The sequence below is a fragment of the Bombina bombina genome, chromosome 2, assembly GCF_027579735.1.
Source record: "Bombina bombina isolate aBomBom1 chromosome 2, aBomBom1.pri, whole genome shotgun sequence".
Classification (NCBI taxonomy): Eukaryota; Metazoa; Chordata; class Amphibia; order Anura; family Bombinatoridae; genus Bombina; species Bombina bombina.
Window position 1 is genome coordinate 480465451 of NC_069500.1, and position 25479 is coordinate 480490929.

Here is a 25479-nt window from a genome sequence, read left to right on the forward strand (position 1 = left end):
ACACTTTGCATTGTATTATGTTTTAATCAATTTTAATCATATTCATCTGTATTATTTACTAATTTTATGTATAATTAACACATGGATCCATGATTTGAATGTTTTGTTTAATGAATTAAACCATTTATGTTGAATTAGTACCATTAAATTTGTACCCTTGGTGTAATGAAGTATTGATGCTCCGGTTAATTAGACCCAGCCTCCGTCAGGTTTGGCGCTCAATAACTATTTCGGGAGAAATACATGACTGGAAACAATGCTGCCATCTAGTGTTCTTGCTAATGAATAGCATTGTTGCAAACTGCTGCCATATAGTGCTGCAGACACGTGTACAATCTTGAACAGGCAGGTGGTAAAGAGAAAATGAAACTGTAGGAATAGTGGGCACGTCAACTCGAAGGCCAACATATAGTCTATAGTGGTTGAGAGGAGCTGTTGGGGACAGAATGACTGTAATTGCAGCACCCAAGATCCGAGGAGGAGGAGGAGATACAGCTGCTGCATCTTTTGAAAGTCTTGTAAGTATAAAATGCCATTTGTATTTGTATTATTTTCTATTCTTTTTTTTTTTTTTGTCTTATCTAGCTTTAAAGAGATTTTATATTTAAAGACGTTATATCAGGCAAATGAAAGAAAGGTTATTACATATATAGACATACCAGTCATGTTATTGAAAAATTAAGTTACACATTTTTATTTTTCATGGTTTATATACAAAAAATGACTTTTCCATTAAATCATATTTAATTAATTATATTGTTATTTACTTTTAAAGTAACCATGGTGTTGTAAGGACTCTATGTTTAAACAAAGAATAACAATGACAACTATAAAAATCATAAGGAGCCCACTTTTGAAATGCAGGATCAACTACCCATCTCCCAACCAGTAGCTAATATGTCCCTTCTGACTTCGGGAGAAGACTATGCCCTGGTAGAAGAACCAGCAATGGGCCTTACTTCGGGAGATGACTACGCCCTGGGAGAAGAAACAGCAATGGGCCTTTTCCAATCTGCCCTTGGAGCTCTTCTGCGTGGCCTCCCCATAATTTTATGCCACCTCCGCCACCATCTGCATCACCGGTGCTCTACCCCACATCACCACCACAAGCTGCACTACAAGGGGAAGGGAACAAATGAGAGCTGTAATATCTGCTTTTACCACATACACCCACAGAAGTCCCCTGATGCAGAGATAGATGATGACAGATGATGAGACTGCTGAAATCAATGTGACAAGAAGTGAGACAAAACAGCTTGCTTAAAAGGCTGGTGGTGTGCTTTGAACAGCAGAAAGGTTCCAGTACCAAAGAGAATGCTGGTGGCACCTCCATCATGCGTCCTCCTAAATTTTCTTGTCTCTCATCCTCTGATGTATCTGGATTAATTACATAAATATATACTAAAATGTTTGAGATTCACAACTAGTATGGAGAACAATCATATTTTAATAAGGTATTTTGTATATTTTTCATACCGCAGATCCCCCTACGCCAATTGCGTATCCTATCTTTTCAATGGGATCTTTCTAACGCCGGTATTTAGAGTCTTGGCTGAAGTGAGCGTTAAAACTCTAACGACAAGACTCTAGCCGCAGAGAAAAGCCAGGAGTTAAGAGCTTTCATAAAGCTGGTTCATAAAGCTCTTAACTACTCTGCTCTAAAGTACACTAACACCCATAAACTACCTATGTACCCATAAACCGAGGCCCCCCCACATCGCCGCCACTCTATTAAATTTTTTTAACCCCTAATCTGCCGACCGCACACCGCCGCCACCTACATTATCCCTATGTACCCCTAATCTGCTGCCCCTAACACCGCCGACACCTACATAATATTTATTAACCCCTAATCTGCCCCCCCCAACGTCGCCGCTACCTACCTACAATTATTAACCCCTAATCTGCTGACCGGACCTCACCGCTACTATAATAAATGTATTAACCCCTAAAGCTAAGTCTAACCCTAACACCCCCCTAAGTTAAATATAATTTTTATCTAACGAAATAAAATAAATCTTATTAAATAAATTAATCCTATTTAAAGCTAAATACTTACCTGTAAAATAAACCCTAATATAGCTATAATATAAATAATAATTATATTGTAGTTATTTTAGGATTAATATTTATTTTACAGGCAACTTTGTATATATTTTAACTAGGTACAATAGCTATTAAATAGTTATTAACTATTTAATAACTACCTAGCTAAAAGAAATACAAAATTACCAGTAAAATAAAGCCTAACCTAAGTTACAATTAAACCTAACACTACACTATCATTAAATTAAATACCAATACCTACAAATAAATACACTAACTAAAGTACAAGAAATAAAAAAAGAACTAAGTTACAAAAAATAAAAAAATAATTTACAAACATTATAAAAATATTACAACAATTTTAAGCTAATTACACCTACTCTAAGCCTCCTACTAAAATAACAAAGCCCCCCAAAATAAAAAAATTCCCTACCCTATTCTACATTTAAAAGATACCAGCTCTATTACCTTACCAGCCCTTAAAAGGGCCTTTTGCGGGGCATGCCCCAAAGAAAACAGATCTTTTGCATGTAAAATAAAAATACAACCCCCCCAACATTAAAACCCACCACCCACACACCCCTACTCTAACCCAAACACCTCTTAAATAAACCTAACACTACCCCCTGAAGATCTTCCTACCTTGAGTTGTCTTCACTCAACCAAATTCTTCATCAAATCCGGGCCATGTCTTCATCCAAGCGGGGGCTGAAGAGATCCATCATCCGGCTGAAGTCTTCATCCAAGCGGGGGCTGAAGAGGTCCATCATCTGGCTGAAGTCTTCTATCAAGCGGCATCTTCAATCTTCTTTCTTCCGGCTCCATCTTCATCCTGCCGACGCGGAACATCCTTCCTCCACGACGAACTCCCGACGAATGAAGGTTCCTTTAAGGGACGTCATCCAAGATGGCGTCTCTCGAATTCTGATTGGCTGATAGGATTCTATCAGCCAATCGAAATTAAGGTAGGAATAATCTGATTGGCTGATGGAATCAGCCAATCAGATTCAAGTTCAATCCGATTGGCTGATTGGATCCGATCAGCCAATAGAATGCAAGCTCAATCTGATTGGCTGATTGGATCAGCCAATCGGATTGAACTTGAATCTGATTGGCTGATTCCATCAGCCAATCAGATTATTCCTACCTTAATTCCGATTGACTGATAGAATCCTATCAGCCAATCGGAATTCGAGGGATGCCATCTTGGATGACGTCCCTTAAAGGAACCTTCATTCATCGGGAGTTCGTCGTGGAGGAAGGATGTTCCGCGCCGGCGGGATGAAGATGGAGCCGGAAGAAAGAAGATTGAAGATGCCGCTTGATAGAAGACTTCAGCCGGATGATGGACCTCTTCAGCCCCCGCTTGGATGAAGACTTCAGCCGGATGATGGACCTCTTCAGCCCCCGCTTGGATGAAGACATCGCCCGGATTGGATGAAGACTTCGGCTCGGCTGAGTGAAGACGACTCAAGGTAGGAAGATCTTCAGGGGGGTTTATTTAAGGGGGGTTTGGGTTAGATTAGGGGTATGTTGGTTGTGGGTTGTAATGTTGGGGGGTATTGTATGTTTTTTTTTACAGGCAAAAGAGCAGAATTCTTTGGGGCATGCCCCGCAAAAGGCCCTTTTAAGGGCTGGTAAGGTAAAAGAGCTTTACAATTTTTATTTTAGAATAGGGTAGGGCATTTTTTTATTTTGGGGGGCTTTGTTATATTTTTAGGGGGCTTAGAGTAGGTGTAATTAGTTTAAAATTCTTGTAATCTTTTTTATTTTTTGTAATTTAGTGTTTTTTTTTTGTAATTTAGTTTGTTGATATAATTGTAGGTAATTGTAGGTAGTTTAATTAATTTATTGATAGTGTAGTGTTAGGTTTAATTGTAACTAAGGTTAGGATTTATTTTACAGGTAATTTGGTAATTATTTTAACTAGGTAGCTATTAAATAGTTATTAACTATTTAATAGCTATTGTACCTGGTTAAAATAAATACAAAGTTGCCTGTAAAATAAATATTAATCCTAAAATAGCTACAATATAATTATTATTTATATTGTAGCTATATTAGGGTTTATTTTACAGGTAAGTATTTAGCTTTAAATAGGAATAATTTATTTAATAAGATTTATTTTATTTCGTTAGATAAAAATTATATTTAACTTAGGGGGGTGTTAGGGTTAGACTTAGCTTTAGGGGTTAATACATTTATTAGAGTAGCGGTGAGGTCCGGTCGGGAGATTAGGGGTTAATAAATATAATATAGGGGTCGGCGGGGGTTAGGGGCAGCAGATTAGGGGTTCATAGGGATAACGTAGGTTGCGGCGGTGTACGGAGCGGCTGATTAGGGGTTAAAAATAATATGCAGGTGTCAGCGATAGCTGGGGCAGCAGATTAGGGGTTAATAAGTGTAAGGTTAGGGGTGTTTAGACTTGGGGTACATGTTAGGGTGTTAGGTGCAGACATAGGAAGTGTTTCCCCGTAGGAAACAATGGGGCTGCGTTAGGAGCTGAACGCTGCTTTTTTGCAGGTGTTAGTTTTTTTTTCAACTCAAACTGCCCCATTGTTTCCTATGGGGGAATCGTGCACGAGCGCGTTTTTTAAGCTGGCCTCGTCCGTAAGCACCGCTGGTATTGAGAGTTGCAGTGGCGGTAAATTATGCTCTACGCTCCCTTTTTGGAGCCTAACGCAGCCCTTCTGTGAACTCTAAATACCAGCGGTATTTAAAAGGTGCGGGGGAAAAAATACACGCGTAGCTAACGCTCCCCTTTGGCCGCAGAACTCTAAATCTAGCCGTACGTGAATTCCACTTGCCACATCACCTCAGGCACATTGTGGCTTTACTCTGGCTGCAAGTCATCTTACCGGATGAAAACCGAAGCTTCTACAAAGAGGTAAAACCTGATTGAATCACCGGAACTTAGCCACGCCCCTTCGTGACATCACGTACGTCATTCAGCTCCGGAGCAGCCGACACTGAAACAGTGTAACAGGAGCCTGTCAGCAAGTAAGAGTAGGACTGTATATTCTCCTCTCTCAGAGTTACAAGGTAACAACTTGCCAGTACTTACTAACAGGAACTTTGTCTAATCTCTCTCCGGAGCCTTTGTGTTGTTACATTGTGCTCAGCTGAACTACAACCTCTAAAAACTTTTCACTGTCAGTTGTTCTGTATTCATCCTCATTGGATGCAGAGTCTAAGGTGAAACAAAATCATACTTTGTAAAGGTATACACTGCAATTGAGATCCAAACCCCTATTTATAACTAATTAACGGCTAGATTTAGAGTTCTGCGGCCAAAGGGGTGCGTTAGCTACGCGTGCTTTTTTTCCCCCACACCTTTTAAATACCGCTGGTATTTAGAGTTCACAGAATGGCTGCGTTAGGCTCCAAAAAAGGGAGCGTAGAGCATATTTACCGCCACTGCAACTGAGATTGAGATCCAAACCCCTATTTATAACTAATTAAGTTTTAAAACTCACCAGTCATATTAGAGTTATCACAGATTATCACATAATACTAAGCCAAAAAGTGAAATGGATCCAGCAGAGCTGCCTCAGTTTATATATGCATTATCTCAACGCGTAGATCAACTTAACCAAGGGCTAAGGGAGCTCCAGTTAGAAAAACAAACTTTGCATAAAATTATAAAGGACTCTATACAACAAAAACCATGTCATTCTGAAACTATACCAGAACCATTAGTATCACAACCAGATACGTTTCAAGGAGATAGTAAGCTGTATAGACAGTTCAAAAATGCTTTCAATTTGTTATTTGACTTAAGAAATAAAACATACAACACGGATAAAATAAAGGTATTAACAGTAATATCCTTTTTATGAGGGGAACCCAGGGCATGGGCCGATCAATTTTATGAAAATGATGATCCTATATTGAGCTCTCTTGAAGATTTCTATAAAGCAATGGATGATCTGTATCAGGATGTCAACATCCATAATACAGCAGAAACAAGAATGAGAGCATTAAAACAAGGAAAGAAAAATGCAGAAGAGTACATCACAGAATTTAAACGTTACGCTACTGATTCACAGTGGAATTCAGTAGCACTGAAAAATCAATTAAGGCTTGGATTGTCTGACCCTATAAAAGACAAGCTCACATAGATCCTCCCAAGACACTTGAAGATTTAATTAAATTAGTTTTGCAAATAGATAGGCGACTCAGAGAGAGGAAGCAGAACGTCAATCCACAGAGTATACGCCTCGGCTCCCGCAAATTCAGTATCCAGAGTCTCCAAGCACCCAAGCCACTTCAAAAAGTCTTCCAGAAGCAATGGACATCGGGGTTATTCGAAGACCCCTGTTGCCAGAAGAAAGGAACCGTCGGAGAGCACAACAATTATGTATGTACTGTGCTAACCCTAGTCACTGCGTGAAGGATTGCCCACTACTTATACGTACAAAGAGAAGTAAGTTTACCTATATACATTCTGCTATGCCTAAAGATGTAAAACCAACTTACTGTCATCTGTCTCTATTCTTACAGTGGGACCAAAACCGAACGAGGATTGATGCCATCATAGATTCAGGAGCTTCATGAAACTACATAGATAGACTTTCACTGTAAATAATAAAATTCCACTTGTGGTTAAACAAACTCCTGTTGTAATTTGAGTTATTGATGGTACCACAATATCCACAGTTCCTATAACACACAGTACTATTCCTTTACTAGTTACTACACACACTGGTCACACAGAGTATCTTGTTTTTGATGTATTGCCTTCACCTTTATTTCCCGTTGTTCTAGGCTTAGATTGGTTGCAGCAACACCAACCTAGCATAAACTGGAAAACTTTAGCCGTTGATCTTAAGTCCACTTTGTCAGGATAGGTAAAGTCCAGAGTTAGACCCAAATGCTAGAATGAGGTTAATAACACCCTAGCACAGTGAGTATATACCAGGATCTTACCCTGCGACAGCTGTAGTATAATATATACTCACAGTAATAGACTGGAAGATGACACAGCAGGGTCAGGAGAAGAAACTTTGTGTAGAAAGGGTTAATCAATAGAGTAATCAGGCAAGCAATGTCCAGCAACGTGTAATCAGGCAGGTAATGGTTAACCAATAGAATAGTCAGGCAAGCAATATCCAGTAACGTGTAATCAGGCAGATAGGGTTAACCAATAGAGTAGTCAGGTAAGCAGTGTCCAGCAACGTGTTATCAGGCAGGTAGGGGTTAACCAATAGAGTAGTCAGGTAAGCAGTGTCCAGCAACGTGTTATCAGGCAGGTAGGGGTTAACCAATAGAGTAGTCAGGTAAGCAGTGTCCAGCAACGTGTTATCAGGCAGGTAGGGGTTAACCAATAGAGTAGTCAGGTAAGCAATGTCCAGCAACGTGTTATCAGGCAGGTAGGGGTTAACCAATAGAGTAGTCAGGTAAGCAGTGTCCAGCAACGTGTTATCAAGCAGGTAGGGGTTAACCAATAGAGTAGTCGGGTAAGCAGTGTCCAGCAACGATATCCGGTAGGTAGGGGATAAGGGTTCAGAATAAACAGGCACAGATTCAGGAATAAATTTGTACTCACAAAAGCCCACGAGTAAAACAAACAGGCACCGATGAGAGGAGACGCCGGAATAAGAAGGCCTCCTGACGTAATCGGAAGGGCCGACAGGAACAGGGTTGCTAGGCAACCAATGAAAGCGCTACCGCGCTGTAGAAAGAAGCGATCAGCAGCTGAGCGATCGCGACACACTTACTGTCAACAAACTTGTTTCCCAAGGGAATTACTTCTACAAATTCCAGAACTTACTCAGATATTACCCCTCAATATACTGATTTTCAGGACGTTTTCAGCAAAAAGATGGGAGAAACTTTACCACCTCATCGCAAGTACGATTGCCCAATTGAGTTAATACCGGGGTCTTCCATACCGTTTGGACACTTATACCCACTCAGCCCTCCTGAGTTGGCACATTTGAAAGAATACCTTGAGGAAAATCTGAGGAAAGGTTTTATCAGACCGTCTACCTCACCCGCAGGAGCGGGAATGTTCTTCGTTAGGAATAAGGACTTGTCCTTAAGACCTATTATAGACTATCGAGAACTGAATAAAATAACAATCAAAAACAGGTATCCTCTTCCGTTGATTCCAGAACTCATAGAACGGCTACAAGATGTGAAGGTATTCACAAAGCTCGATCTACGCGGCGCATATAATTTAATCTGCATAAGAGAAGGGGGTGAGTGGCTGACGGCATTTAGAACCAGATACGGTTTATTCGAGTATCTGGTAATGCCATTTGGTTTATGTAATGCGCCAGCCACTTTCCAGCATTTCATCAATGAAATATTCAGAGATCTACTTGATGTATGCAATGTCATTTTTATCTCGATGACATCCTCATATACTCACACATTGAAACAACATGTTAAAGATGTCAGGAGGGTCTTGACAAGACTCCGTTCCCATCAACTATACACTAAGCCGGAAAAATGTTTGTTTCATATTAAGGAGGTGTCATTCCTTGGATACCATATCAGTCCAACAGGGATTCAGATGCAAGACAACAAAGTCCAGACAGTCTTAGAATGGAAAGAACCTGCTACTAAAAAAGAATTGCAACGTTTTTTTAGGATTTGCAAATTATTACAGAAAATTTATAAAAAAATTACTCCAAAATTGCAAAACCTCTTACCCAACTTATTAGCACAACAACTCCGTTCTGTTGGACACCTAGCGCTGCTGAAACATTTTTATACCTCAAACAACGATTTACATCTGCACCTATACTACGTTTTCCAAACCCAAAGCTGCAGTATATCCTAGACGTGGATTCTTCGGACTTTGCAATTGGTGCAGTACTCTCACAAAGAGAGACAATAGATTCCCCCATACATCCAGTTTCTTATTATTCCAAGGTAATGAGTCCTGATGAGATTAATTACTCCATCGGAGACAAGGAGCTTCTGGCCATAAGGAATGCCTTGGAACACTGGAGACAACTTCTTGAGGGGACTTCTACTCCGATAATCATATATACTGACCACATAAATTTAGAGTTTCTTCAAAAAAACAAAACTCTATCAGCAAGACAGGTTCGATGGAGCCTCTATTTCTCTCATTTTGATTTCCATATCATATATCGACCAGCCAATAAGAACGGCAAGGCCGATGCTTTGTCAAGGAAGGATATCAAACCGATTCAAACCACAAATCCTTCTAGCATTCCGGCAGAACGATTTATACATCTGACAGCACAACAGGATTTTCTAACATCTTTATGCAAAGCCCTTACAGAGGATAAGGAGATCCCTCAATATTTGGTAACAACGCATTCCAATGGTTTATATTATCATGGTGATCAACTTTATCTACCTCGCATTTTAGTTGAACCCATACTTAAAATATACCATGATTCACCCATCTCTGGACATCTGGGGGCAAATAAAACTTTAGCAATTATAGCAAGACAGTTTTGGTGGCCATCTATGAGGAGGTCCATTTCAGAATATGTAGACACTTGACATGTCTGTGTCACTACAAAACCAGAAAGACAGAAACCTTATGGACTATTAATGCCTATCGCTCCATCTACCAAACCTTGGGAACATATAGGGATGGACTTCATTGTAGACTTACCTCTTTCTGGCAAACAGAACACCATCCTGGTAGTCATAGATCTCTTTACGAAGATGGGACAATTTATACCCTTCCACAAATTACCCACGTCCACAGAAACTGCAGATTTATTCATGAAACATGTTGTCAAACATCACGGGATCCCACGTATAATCACCACTGATCGTGGAACCCAATTTACATCTAATTTTTGGAGAAAACTGTGTGAGAAACTCCAAATAGACCATAGATATTCCACTTTGTTCCATCCTCTGACAAATGACCAAACTGAGAAACTTAATCAATGGCTAGAACAGTACATTGTTGCTATTGTTCTCATCATCAACAAGACTGGCTTCAACACATCCATCTATCAGAATTTGCTTATAACAATAACACCAATTCATCAACTAAATTATCTCCGTTCTTTGCAAATTATGGATATCATCCACAAATACTCTTGACTGATTCACTTCCATCACCCTCACCATTGGTTGATGAGTTCCATAATTCATTGCTTGAAATTTTCAAGCAAATCCGTCACAACATAATTGCTGCACAGGAGACCCAAAAACGGTACTATGATCTGCATAGGAGACCTTCACCATCATATCATGTAGGAGATCTTGTTTGGCTTTCCACCAAGAATTTGAAAATGCAAGTACCCAGTAAAAAACTCGGCAGTCCGTTTATTGGACCCTTTCCCATTGCCAAGATCATTAACTAAAATGCAGTAACTTTAACACTACCTCCATCAACGAAACTTCATCCAACCTTTCATGTATCTTTACTAAAACCGGCAAAACAAACTAGAATACCTACTCCTATTCCGTCTTCCACGTCAGTTCCTCTCGATCTGCAGGAGTATGAGGTTGGAAGTCTGGTAGACTCTAGGGGCGAACTCCAATATTTGGTGAGCTGGAAGAACTACACCGAGGAAGACGACACCTGGGAATCCTCCTCTAACCTTTCTGCTCCTAAGTTGGTGGCGCAATTCCATAGGCGCTACCCGGATCGTCCGCGGCCTCAAGCTGTGGGACAGCTTGCTTAGGTGGGGGGTCATGTCAGGTCTCCTGTCATTCATTGCCTAGCCCACGTTGCCTATAAGAGTATCCTGTTTCCTGTAAACAGGTGCTTAGTATTGTTACTGCTTTCTAGCAGGTGTATGTGCAGATTTTTCTAAGGAAACTATCTCATCAAATTCTTATCTAAGCCATTTGGACTTCTGAACCCCAGTATTAAAGTACTCCTAACAAGCTACAGTATTATTGATTCCTCCAGCTGTTATAGCGATACTGAACCGCAACTTTGTTACTCAGCTCACTGAGCGATATCTACCTAAGTGAATTCCACTTGCCACATCACCTCAGGCACATCGTGGCTTTACTCTGGCTGCAAGTCATCTTACCAGATAAAAACCGAAGCTTCTACAAAGAGGTAAAACCGGATTGAATCACCGGAACTTAGCCACGCCCCTTCGTCACATCACGTACGTCATTCAGCTCCGGAGCAGCCGACACTGAAACAGTGTAACAGGAGCCTGTCAGCAAGTAAGAGTAGGACTGTATATTCTCCTCTCTCAGAGTTACAAGGTAACAACTTGCCAGTACTTACTAACAGGAACTTTGTCTAATCTCTCTCCGGAGCCTTTGTGTTGTTACATTGTGCTCAGCTGAACTACAACCTCTAAAAACTTTTCACTGTCAGTTGTTCTGTATTCATCCTCATTGGATGCAGAGTCTAAGGTGAAACAAAATCATACTTTGTAAAGGTATACACTGCAATTGAGATCCAAACCCCTATTTATAACTAATTAACGGCTAGATTTAGAGTTCTGCGGCCAATGGGGTGCGTTAGCTACGCGTGCTTTTTTCCCCCCACACCTTTTAAATACCGCTGGTATTTAGAGTTCACAGAATGGCTGCGTTAGGCTCCAAAAAAGGGAGCGTAGAGCATATTTACCGCCACTGCAACTCTAAATACCAGCGTTGCTTACGGACGTGGCCAGCTTCAAAAATGTGCTCGTGCACAATTCCCCAATAGAAAACAACGGGGCAGTTTGAGCTGAAAAAAAACCTAACACCTGCTAAAAAGCAGCGTTCAGCTCCTAACGCAGCCCCATTGTTTCCTATGGGGAAACACTTCCTAAGTCTGCACCTAACACCCTAACATGAACCCCGAGTCTAAACAACCCTAACCTTACACTTATTAACCCCTAATCTGCCGCCCCCGCTATCGCTGACCCCTGCATATTATTATTAACCCCTAATCTGCCGCTCTGTACACTGCCGCAGCCTACATTATACCTATGTACCCCTAATCTGCTGCCCCTAACACCGCCGACCCCTATATTATATTTATTAACCCCTAATCTGCCGTCCCCGCTATCGCTGACCCCTGCATATTATTATTAATCCCTAATCTGCCGCTCCGTACACCGCCGCAACCTACGTTATCCCTATGTACCACTAATCTGCTGCCCCTAACACCGCCGACCCCTATATTATATTTATTAACCCCTAATCTGCCGCCCCCAACGTCGCCTCCACCTACCTACAATAATTAACCCCTAATCTGCCGACCGGATCTCACCGCTACTATAATAAAGTTATTAACCCCTAAAGCTAAGTCTAACCCTAACACCCCCCTAACTTAAATATAATTTAAATCTAACTAAATAAATTAACTCTTATTAAATAAATTATTCCTATTTAAAGCTAAATACTTACCTGTAAAATAAATCCTAATATAGCTACAATATAAATTATAATTATATTGTAGCTATTTTAGGATTAATATTTATTTTACAGGCAACTTTGTAATTATTTTAACCAGGTACAATAGCTATTAAATAGTTAATAACTATTTAATAGTTACCTAGTTAAAATAATTACAAAATTACCTGTAAAATAAATCCTAACCTAAGTTACAATTAAACCTAACACTACACTATCAATAAATTAATTACATAAAATACCTACAATTACCTACAATTAAACCTAACACTACACTATCAATAAATTAATTAAATACAATACCTACAAATAAATACAATTAAATAAACTAACTAAAGTACAAAAAATAAAAAAGAACTAAGTTACAAAAAATAAAAAAATATTTACAAACATTAGAAAAATATTACAACAATTTTAAACTAATTACACCTACTCTAAGCCCCCTAATAAAATAACAAAGACCCCCAAAATAAAAAAATGACCTACCCTATTCTAAAATTAAAATAGAAAAGCTCTTTTACCTTACCAGCCCTGAAAAGGGCCCTTTGCGGGGCATGCCCCAAAGAATTCAGCTCTTTTGCCTGTAAAAAAAAACATACAATACCCCCCCCCCAACATTACAACCCACCACCCACATACCCCTAATCTAACCCAAACCCCCCTTAAATAAACCTAACACTAAGCCCCTGAAGATCTCCCTACCTTGTCTTCACCACACCGGGTCCCGATCTGTCCAGAAGAGCCTCCGAAATCTTTATCCAAGCCCAAGCGGGGGCTGAAGAGTGACGTCCATCCTCCGGCTGAAGTTTGGATCCAAGCGGCGGCTAAAGAATTCCATCTTCGGGCAGAAGTCTTCATCCTATCCGGTCAGAAGAGTCGATCCGGACCGGCAAACATCTTCATCCAAACCGCATCTTCTCTGTTTTTCCATCCGATGACGACCGGCTCCATCTTGAAGACCTCCAGCACGGATCCATCCTCTTCTTGCGACGTCCTAAGTTCGAATGGAGGTTCCTTTAAATGACGTCAACCAAGATGGCGTCCCTCAAATTCCGATTGGCTGATAGGATTCTATCAGCCAATCGGAATTAAGGTAGGAAAATTCTGATTGGCTGATGGAATCAGCCAATCAGAATCAAGTTCAATCCGATTGGCTGATCCGATCAGCCAATCAGATTGAGCTTGCATTCTATTGGCTGTTCCGATCAGCCAATAGAATGTGAGCTCAATCTGATTGGCTGATCGGATCAGCCAATCGGATTGAACTTGATTCTGATTGGCTGATTTAAATGACGTCATCTTGGATGACGTCATTTAAAGGAACCTTCATTCGGACTTAGGACGTCACAAGAAGAGGATGGATCCGCGCCAGAGGTCTTCAAGATGGAGCCGGTCATCATCGGATGGAAAAACAGAAGATGCGGCTTGGATGAAGATGTTTGCCGGTCCGGATCGACTCTTCTGCCCGGATAGGATGAAGACTTCTGCCCGAAGATGGAATTCTTTAGCCGCCGCTTGGATCCAAACTTCAGCCGGAGGATGGACGTCACTCTTCAGCCCCCGCTTGGGCTTGGGTGAAGATTTCGGAGGCTCTTCTGGACAGATCGGGACCCAGTGTGGTGAAGACAAGGTAGGGAGATCTTCAGGGGCTTAGTGTTAGGTTTATTTAAGGGGGGTTTGGGTTAGATTAGGGGTATGTGGTTGGTGGGTTGTAATGTTGGGGGGGGGTATTGTATTTTTTTTTTACAGGCAAAAGAGCTGAATTCTTTGGGGCATGCCCCGCAAAGGGCCCTTTTCAGGGCTGGTAAGGTAAAAGAGCTTTTCTATTTTAATTTTAGAATAGGGTAGGGCATTTTTTTATTTTGGGGGTCTTTGTTATTTTATTAGGGGGCTTAGAGTAGGTGTAATTAGTTTAAAATTGTTGTAATATTTTTCTAATGTTTGTAAATATTTTTTTATTTTTTGTAACTTAGTTCTTTTTTATTTTTTGTACTTTAGTTAGTTTATTTAATTGTATTTATTTGTAGGTATTGTATTTAATTAATTTATTGATAGTGTAGTGTTAGGTTTAATTGTAGGTAATTGTTGGTATTTTATGTAATTAATTTATTGATAGTGCAGTGTTAGGTTTAATTGTAACTTAGGTTAGGATTTATTTCTCCAACATAGGTGTGTCCGGTCCACGGCGTCATCCTTACTTGTGGGATATTCTCTTCCCCAACAGGAAATGGCAAAGAGCCCAGCAAAGCTGGTCACATGATCCCTCCTAGGCTCCGCCTACCCCAGTCATTCTCTTTGCCGTTGTACAGGCAACATCTCCACGGAGATGGCTTAGAGTTTTTTAGTGTTTAACTGTAGTTTTTATTATTCAATCAAGAGTTTGTTATTTTAAAATAGTGCTGGTATGTACTATTTACTCAGAAACAGAAAAGAGATGAAGATTTCTGTTTGTATGAGGAAAATGATTTTAGCAACCGTCACTAAAATCCATGGCTGTTCCACACAGGACTGTTGAGAACAATTAACTTCAGTTGGGGGAACAGTGAGCAGTCTCTTGCTGCTTGAGGTATGACACATTCTAACAAGACGATGTAATGCTGGAAGCTGTCATTTTCCCTATGGGATCCGGTAAGCCATGTTTATAAAGATCGTAAATAAGGGCTTCACAAGGGCTTATTAAGACTGTAGACTTTTTCTGGGCTAAATCGATTCATTATTAACACATATTTAGCCTTGAGGAATCATTTTATCTGGGTATTTTGATATAATAATATCGGCAGGCACTGTTTTAGACTCCTTATTATTTAGGGGCTTTCCCAAATCATAGGCAGAGCCTCATTTTCGCGCCGGTGTTGCGCACTTGTTTTTGAGAGGCATGACATGCAGTCGCATGTGAGAGGAGCTCTGATACTTAGAAAAGACTTTCTGAAGGCGTCATTTGGTATCGTATTCCCCTTTGGGCTTGGTTGGGTCTCAGCAAAGCAGATACCAGGGACTGTAAAGGGGTTAAAGTTAAAAACGGCTCCGGTTCCGTTATTTTAAGGGTTAAAGCTTCCAAATTTGGTGTGCAATACTTTTAAGGCTTTAAGACACTGTGGTGAAAATTTGGTGAATTTTGAACAATTCCTTCATGTTTTTTCGCAATTGCAGTAGCGGCAATGGACATAGTTCCTTTTGCGCGCATTCATCTAAGACCATTACAACTGTGCATGCTCAGTCAGTGGAATGGGGACTATACAGACTTGTCTCCGAAGATACAAGTAAATCAGAGGACCAGAGACTCACTCCGTTGGTGGCTGTCCCTGGACAACCTGTCACAAGGGATGACATTCCGCAGACCGGAGTGGGTCATCGTCACGACCGACGCCAGTCTGATGGGCTGGGGCGCGGTCCGGGGATCCCTGAAAGCTCAGGGTCTTTGGTCTCGGGAAGAATCTCTTCTACCGATAAATATTCTGGAACTGAGAGCGATATTCAATGCTCTCAAGGCTTGGCCTCAGCTAGCGAGGGCCAAGTTCATACGGTTTCAATCAGACAACATGACAACTGTTGCGTACATCAACCATCAGGGGGGAACAAGGAATTCCCTAGCGATGGAAGAAGTGACCAAAATCATTCTATGGGCGGAGTCTCACTCCTGCCACCTGTCTGCTATCCACATCCCAGGAGTGGAAAATTGGGAAGCGGATTTTCTGAGTCGTCAGACATTGCATCCGGGGGAGTGGGAACTCCATCCGGAAATCTTTGCCCAAGTCACTCAGCTGTGGGGCATTCCAGACATGGATCTGATGGCCTCTCGTCAGAACTTCAAAGTTCCTTGCTACGGGTCCAGATCCAGGGATCCCAAGGCGGCTCTAGTGGATGCACTAGTAGCACCTTGGACCTTCAAACTAGCTTATGTGTTCCCGCCGTTTCCTCTCATCCCCAGGCTGGTAGCCAGGATCAATCAGGAGAGGGCGTCGGTGATCTTGATAGCTCCTGCATGGCCACGCAGGACTTGGTATGCAGATCTGGTGAATATGTCATCGGCTCCACCTTGGAAGCTACCTTTGAGACGAGACCTTCTTGTTCAGGGTCCGTTCGAACATCCGAATCTGGTTTCACTCCAGCTGACTGCTTGGAGATTGAACGCTTGATCTTATCGAAGCGAGGGTTCTCAGATTCTGTTATCGATACTCTTGTTCAGGCCAGAAAGCCTGTAACTAGAAAGATTTACCACAAAATTTGGAAAAAATATATCTGTTGGTGTGAATCTAAAGGATTCCCTTGGGACAAGGTTAAGATTCCTAAGATTCTATCCTTCCTTCAAGAAGGATTGGAAAAAGGATTATCTGCTAGTTCCCTGAAGGGACAGATTTCTGCCTTGTCTGTGTTACTTCACAAAAAGCTGGCAGCTGTGCCAGATGTTCAAGCCTTTGTTCAGGCTCTGGTTAGAATTAAGCCTGTTTACAAACCTTTGACTCCTCCTTGGAGTCTCAACTTAGTTCTTTCAGTTCTTCAGGGGGTTCCGTTTGAACCCCTACATTCCGTTGATATTAAGTTATTATCTTGGAAAGTTTTGTTTTTAGTTGCGATTTCTTCTGCTAGAAGAGTTTCAGAATTATCTGCTCTGCAGTGTTCTCCTCCTTATCTGGTGTTCCATGCAGATAAGGTGGTTTTACGTACTAAACCTGGTTTTCTTCCAAAAGTTGTTTCTAACAAAAACATTAACCAGGAGATTATCGTACCTTCTCTGTGTCCGAAACCAGTGTCAAAGAAGGAACGTTTGTTGCACAATCTGGATGTTGTTCGCGCTCTAAAATTCTATTTAGATGCTACAAAGGATTTTAGACAAACATCTTCCTTGTTTGTTGTTTATTCCGGTAAAAGGAGAGGTCAAAAAGCAACTTCTACCTCTCTCTCTTTTTGGATTAAAAGCATCATCAGATTGGCTTACGAGACTGCCGGACGGCAGCTTCCCGAAAGAATCACGGCTCATTCCACTAGGGCTGTGGCTTCCACATGGGCCTTCAAGAACGAGGCTTCTGTTGATCAGATATGTAGGGCAGCGACTTGGTCTTCACTGCACACTTTTACCAAATTTTACAAGTTTGATACTTTTGCTTCTTCTGAGGCTATTTTTGGGAGAAAGGTTTTGCAAGCCGTGGTGCCTTCCATTTAGGTGACCTGATTTGCTCCCTCCCTTCATCCGTGTCCTAAAGCTTTGGTATTGGTTCCCACAAGTAAGGATGACGCCGTGGACCGGACACACCTATGTTGGAGAAAACAGAATTTATGTTTACCTGATAAATTACTTTCTCCAACGGTGTGTCCGGTCCACGGCCCGCCCTGGTTTTTTTAATCAGGTCTGATAATTTATTTTCTTTAACTACAGTCACCACGGTACCATATGGTTTCTCCTATGCAAATATTCCTCCTTAACGTCGGTCGAATGACTGGGGTAGGCGGAGCCTAGGAGGGATCATGTGACCAGCTTTGCTGGGCTCTTTGCCATTTCCTGTTGGGGAAGAGAATATCCCACAAGTAAGGATGACGCCGTGGACCGGACACACCGTTGGAGAAAGTAATTTATCAGGTAAACATAAATTCTGTTTTTACAGGTAATTTTGTAATTATTTTAACTAGGTAACTATTAAATAGTTATTAACTATTTAATAGCTATTATACCTGGTTAAAATAATTACAAAGTTGCCTGTAAAATAAATATTAATCCTAAAATAGCTACAATATAATTATAATTTATATTGTAGCTATATTAGGATTTATTTTACAGGTAAGTATTTAGCTTTAAATAGGAATAACTTATTTAATAAGAGTTAATTTATTTCGTTCGATAAAAATTATATTTAACTTAGGGGGGTGTTAGGGTTAGAATTAGCTTTAGGGGTTAAAACATTTATTAGAGTAGCGGTGAGCTCCGGTCGGCAGATTAGGGGTTAATGCTTGAAGTTAGGTGTCGGCGAAGTTAGGGAGGGCAGATTAGGGGTTAATACTATTTATTATAGGGTTATTGAGGCGGGAGTGAGGCGGATTAGGGGTTAATACATTTATTATAGTAGCGGTGCGGTCCGGTCGGCAGATTAGGGGTTAATAAGTGTAGGTAGGTGGCGGCGACGTTGGGGGCGGCAGATTAGGGGTTAATAAATATTATGTAGGTGTCGGCGGTATTAGGGGCAGCAGATTAGGGGTACATAGGGATAACGTAGGTGGTGGCGGTGTACGGAGCGGCAGATTAGGGGTTAAAAAAATTTAATAGAGTGGCGGCGATGTGGAGGGGCCTCGGTTTAGGGGTACATAGGTAGTTTATGGGTGTTAGTGTACTTTAGAGCACAGTAGCTAAGAGCTTTATAAACCGGCGTTAGCCCAGAAAGCTCTTAACTACTGACTTTTTTCTGAGGCTGGAGTTTTGTCGTTAGATTTCTAACGCTCACTTCAGCCAAGACTCTAAATACCAGCGTTAGAAAGATCCCATTGAAAAGATAGGATACGCAATTGGCGTAGGGGGATCTGCGGTATGGAAAAGTCGCGGCTGCAAAGTGAGCGTTAGACCCTTTCCTGACTGACTCCAAATACCAGCGGGCGGTAAAAACCAGCGTTAGGAGCCTCTAACGCTGGTTTTGACGGCTACCGCCAAACTCTAAATCTAGGCCTAAGTTTTAAAACTCACCAGTCATATTAGAGTTATCACAGATTATCACAGTTGCAGACATATAAGAGTCATAACATTTATGAAAGTCTTAACTCTAGAAAATAAATTACATTATAGAATATTTAGCTATAACATATATTTTTAGGAGGTTTTATATTTAATGGTTTAAATAAATATAGTGGTATTGTACTGTCAAATAACTTTTCTTGTTGTGGAACACTGTAAAATCCATTTGAATACTTGGCATCATGGACTGTGCCTTTTAATGCAGTATAACTACCTCCTTGTATGGCCTATAAACTGTGTTATGCCATACTTGTGCTTCAACTTGCCAAACCATTGGCATCAGGGACTGTGTCTTTTATTGCTCACCTGCTACCTCCATGTATGGCATATGGACTGTGTTATGCTATATTCTAGCAAAAACACTTGCTCTCATGAAGTGTTTTTGTTTAAACTCAGGCTATGGGAGATGGGTGGCTGATCCTGCAAAGTAATTTGACATATGTTCAGTCACTGCAGTGGTGGTAGTAGTAACATGTTAAAGGGACAGTCTACACCAGAATTTTTATTATTTAAAAAGATAGATAATCCCCTTATTACCCATTCACCCAATTTTGCATATCCAATACAGTTATATTAATATATGTTTTACCTCTGTAATTACCTTGTATCTAAGCCTCTGCAGACTGCCCCCTATCTCAGTGCTTTAGACAGACATGCAGTTTAGACAATCAGTGCAGACTCCGAAATAACTCTACGGGAGAGAGCACAATGGTATCTATATGACACACATGAACTAGTACTGTCTAACTGTGAAAAACTTTCAAAATGCTCTGAGCTAGGAGGCGGTTTTCAACGGTTTAGAAATCAGTTTGAGCCTACCTAGGTTTAGATTTTCAAAAATACCACCAAGGGAACAAAGCAAATTTGATGATAAAAGTAAATTGGAAAGTTGTTTAAAATTGCATGCCCTATCTGAATCATAAAAGTTTAATTTTGACTTGACTGTCCCTTTAATGAATTGTGGTGATTCAAAATAAAGGACTAGTATGCATATATTTTCCACATTTCATATAACACATTAACACCAATGGAGAACATAAACATGAATGTTAAATATAATCTGTAATAATTATTTTTAATCTGTACTTTTTTTTCCAGCTTGTGTGCTACACCATAATGCTCTTAGAGAAGGGCAGAGCTAACATGTATATCCTGCCTTTCACATTCTGCCATCTACATGTTGCCTCGCCAATCAATTGTTATATGCAGATTACTATTAAACACCCACAGAACCGACCATGCATGCGCCAGTGTGTGACGGCGCTCACGTTCGTGCCAATTTTTCCCCCCAAGTCCTTCATGCATGCTAAAAAAATTATGTTCTAATATAAACAAGACGCACTAAATGTAATGCTATATTGGTCCCTGGTGTATAGCACCTTGTGTAGTCCTTTTCCTTATATCTCACCAAATCCATATATAAAACCTGCACCAAAAAGTAAATACCCTTTGTCAATCATAGAAAAACTGAATAACTAGCAAGCCTTATCTTTTGCAATAAATAATGTTTTTATAAATACTGAGTAAAAAGTTTTTACAAACCACACAAATTCATATAAATTATCACATATAATTAAATCAATAAATACACAGTAGGATCCTACAAAAAGTTAAAACTAATTTTGTACACAGTTCAAATAAACAATAACAACAATCAATCCAATCTATCTAAAAAAAGTGTTTAGGTAAATTCATACACTCTAAAATCATAAGAAAGTCTATTTTATAAAGTAAGTCTCTGATACAGTATGTACTGTATGTATTACAATAGGTGCACTGTGCACATTTAATCAGGCACAGCTCGTCAAAATAGCACTGACGTCAAAGGAAATCCCACGATTGCGTAGTGCAGATCTGCACAAAGGTAAATGAACAGGGGAAGTCTTGAAGTTGTAGACCAACGTATACATAGGACTCAATGGGGCTTGGACAGTAGCAGCAAAAAATGGCATAATTGAATTTAATATTGTAACATATGCTAATGTTTTTACGTTTTGATAACGGTTAACCGTTTCAACACTTGCTAAAATAAAGAGAACAAATCTTTCAGTGCATAATGTCACCTTTAATTTATGGACTAATGTATTATTTAATGGTGGTGTTCACATGTTGGCTTACTAGTGGTGCTAGAACCCCTCTGAATATTGCCTACATTCTTTCTTTATATATGGGACTTCTTTTTTTTTTTAATTTTTTTTATATTTTCTTCATTTTCTAAAGCAGACCCTTGCCCTCTATGACCAATTTACTTGTATTCATTATTATTAAATGCATACAAAGAGGGAAGCGCTCTACCAGGAATGAACAACAGCTTAATAGCTTGTTCTATGGCAAGTCACCACCTTGGAGCAGCCTCTTTTAGCCCAGTTCTGCTTTTCAAAAAGGAAAACTTTCCTGAAGCATATCAGTCGGATCTCGCCAATTAAGGTCAGTCCAGCCTCGAAATACCAGGCAATTCTCCTTTAAACAAGGAGCATGACAACCCCAGATGATTGTTTTGGCCTCCTATGGGCCTCATCAGTGAGGTAGAGCCATATTCCTCTAAGCTTCACTGAGCAAGGAGTCCACGTCTGGTTTCCCCTATCACCCTTAGGGAGACCTCCCCAGGGTCATTATTCAGAGGCATACAAAGAGAGAAGCGCTCTACCTGGAACGAACAACAGCTTAATAGCTTGTTCTACGGCGTGTCACCACCTAGGAGCAGCCTCTTTTAGCCCAGTTCTGCTTTTCACTATTATAAAATAGACATTGTATTTTAGAATTCCATGTGTTCCATGCAATATGGATTTTTAAGAAAATTGGGGTACTGTGATGGAAGAATAGTATGCCATTGAACTAAATTAAACTTTGTTAGTAGTTGAGTAAGTTTCTCATATGAGGCAATAACACGGATACCAAGGTATAATTTGTTCAGAAACATACATACACACATAAGCTGTGGATGGCCTGCGCAACCATAATCAAACACCACATATTTATAGAGAGCTAATAGTGGCTTCTATAATGAAAAATCAGTCATCATTAACTAATATATTCCTGAGTAGTTTTGGTTGAAAACAATAACAGAGTATGCACAGAATACTTATGTATGCTACTGATACAGCTTTTATTAGAGTAATTTCAGATAATACAAACTTTTTATTGCAAATTGAAAGGACACTTGAACAAATTTTATTTTTTTAAACATTTATTTTTTATTGATGTTCCAAAGAGGACTACACAAAATTGCATTATAAACAATTCTTATTTTTGTCAAACTGGCAAAAAGTAATCAGGACCCAGACAACAATACTTTATGTACATCACTATGCTAAGCCTTCTGTAGCACTTGGGGCCTATCATGGACTTCTCCATACAAATCAGAAGGATTGTACTGGTAAATCAGGCCACATTTGGCACGTGAAAGGTAATACCCCTAGGTTTTATTTTATATATGTGTGTGTGTGTGTGTGTGTGTATATATAAATATATATACAGTATATATGTGAATATGTGTATGTATATAGATATACTGTACGTGTGTGTATATATTTATATATATATATATATATATATATATATATATATATACACACACACATACATACACACAACTCCAATTCTGAAAAAGTTGGGACAGTATAGAAAATGCAAAGGAAAACAACAAAGTCATGTAAAAAATTCAATTCACCCTGTACTATATTGAAAACACCTTAACATATGTTTTGATGTTTTACTTTGTGAATTTAATATATTGTTGAAAATATACACTCATTTCAAATCTGATGACTGCAACACGTTCCCAAAAAGTTGGTACAGGGGCAATTTAGGACTCGTAGCGATGTGACAAGTTGAAATAAGAAGGTGATGCAAAACAGGTATGGCAATCATAGTATATAGGGAGCCTCCAAAAAGGTCTAGTCCTTCGAGTCGAGGCTTTGATTCCCCAAAGACAAATCGGTAGGATTTTGGGCATTTCACCATCTACAGTGCAAAATATAATTAAACTATTCAAACCACTTCTGATCCCTCAGAAGTCACTGTCTCAAAAACCGTCATGCGTCTGTAATGGATATCCTGACATTGGCTCGGGAATACTTTGGTAAACCTTTGTCAGTCAACTCCATTCGCTGCTCCATCCACAGATGCAAGTTAAGGCTTTACTATGCAAAGCAGAAGCTATACATCAACACTGTCAAAAAGCGCCGCCAACTTCTCAACAGAAAATAGGGCTGGTCTTCATATTTTTCCAGGGCTGCTTTTTATGCCCAGCCCTGACTAAGGATGTTCCTCAGAGTACAGTATGTTTTGAGCATAATTGTGCAAGATGAGAACTAGCAGTATAACAGGCAATCTAGCAATTAGAATAATTTTTCATAAGCAAGTTCTTATTAAGAAACAGAAGCATCTCTGCATTTCAGCTATAAGTCTGTTTCTGCTATCAGTAAGGACGTTTGACGCTAAGCTGAACAGTCTTTCACTTTTCACTCTACTGCATGGGTCAGAAAGATATTTTCGGGCCATTAAATCTCAAGTTTATTAACTGTCCAGTACTTTGGGGGTTTGTCTGAATGAGGTACAGTGATCTCTCCCAGGTAAGTTTCAAGCTGTAAAGCTTTGTATGTCGGAGAACTGCTCTGACATACAATAATACAAATAACAGCAATTTGTATTGGCAGAACAGAAGTGAACAATTTTTAGTTAAGTCTCCATTCCAGCTTAAAATGAAATGGGAACATGAAGTTTGAAAAACGCCACAAGATGGTGTATGGGTAGTAATTGGAGGCATCGGTTTAAGTATCGGTGCATTTGCACGAGTACAAGTACTCATGTAAAAACTTGGTATCGGCACCGATACTAGTATCGGTATCAGTGCAACCCTAATATATATATATATATACAGGGAGTGTAGAATTATTAGGCAAATGAGTATTTTGACCACATCATCCTCTTGATGCATGTTGTCTTACTCCAAGCTGTATAGGCTTGAAAGCCTACTACCAATTAAGCATATTAGGTGATGTGCATCTCTGTAATGAGAAGGGGTGTGGTCTAATGACATCAACACCCTATATCAGGTCTGCATAATTATTAGGCAACTTCCTTTCCTTTGGCAAAATGGGTCAAAAGAAGGACTTGACAGGCTCAGAAAAGTAAAAAATAGTGAGATATCTTGCAGAGGGATGCAGCACTCTTAAAATTGCAAAGCTTCTGAAGCGTGATCATTGAACAATCAAGCGTTTCATTCAAAATAGTCAACAGGGTCACAAGAAGAGTGTGGAAAAACCAAGGCGCAAAATAACTGCCCATGAACTGAGAAAAGTCAAGCGTGCAGCTGCGAAGATGCCACTTGCCACCAGTTTGGCCATATTTCAGAGCTGCAACATCACTGGAGTGCAGTGGAGTGGTGAACAGATCAAAACACTGACAGAATCCATGGATGGCAGGCTTTTGAGTGTCCTTGCAAAGAAAGGTGGCTATATTGGTCACTGATTTGTTTTTGTTTTGTTTTTGAATGTCAGAAATGTATATTTGTGAATGTTGAGATGTTATATTGGTTTCACTGGTAAAAATAAATAATTGAAATGGGTATATATTTGTTTTTTGTTAAGTTGCCTAATAATTATGCACAGTAATAGTCACCTGCACACACAGATATCCCCCTAAAATAGCTAAAACTAAAAACAAACTAAAAACTACTTCCAAAAATATTCAGCTTTGATATTAATGAGTTTTTTGGGTTCATTGAGAACATGGTTGTTGTTCAATAATAAAATTAATCCTCAAAAATACAACTTGCCTAATAATTCTGCACTCCCTGTATATATATATATATATATATATATATATATATATATATATATATATATACACTAACTTTTGAGCTCTGCCCAGTCAATAATATATATATATATATATATATATAAAATAATCTTACTGTCTGTTTACTTAACTTATCTCACCCTGACCAGACCAGACCAGAATCTAACTTTCAAATTGGCCCTTCATTTATCAGTCAAGAAATTTAGTAGAGACAGCTGACTTCCCTGCCTATATATTTAACATTAGCTTGGGCTGTGCATTGCCTTGGCAGTGTGCATTGCTACAACAACATATGTTCACATTTTTGAAGTGAACATTTTATAAGTGAGGCATTAAGAAAAGAATTATACAAGAATTGAACAAGGATTGGGCAAGGGGCAAGACAAAAGGCAAGTACTTTTTTAATATTATGTTTTATGTATCTCATTGTTTCCTTATGCAATTCCTGCTTAAATACTGTGTCTTTTGTGTTTAATTTAGTTCCCACTTTTGTAAAAATGCTCAATATATTCATAATCCTTTTGCTTCCGCTTGTCTCATACATTATTCATTTACTTCTTCTCCCTCTCCACCTGCACTGTTCATTAGCCCATCTCTCT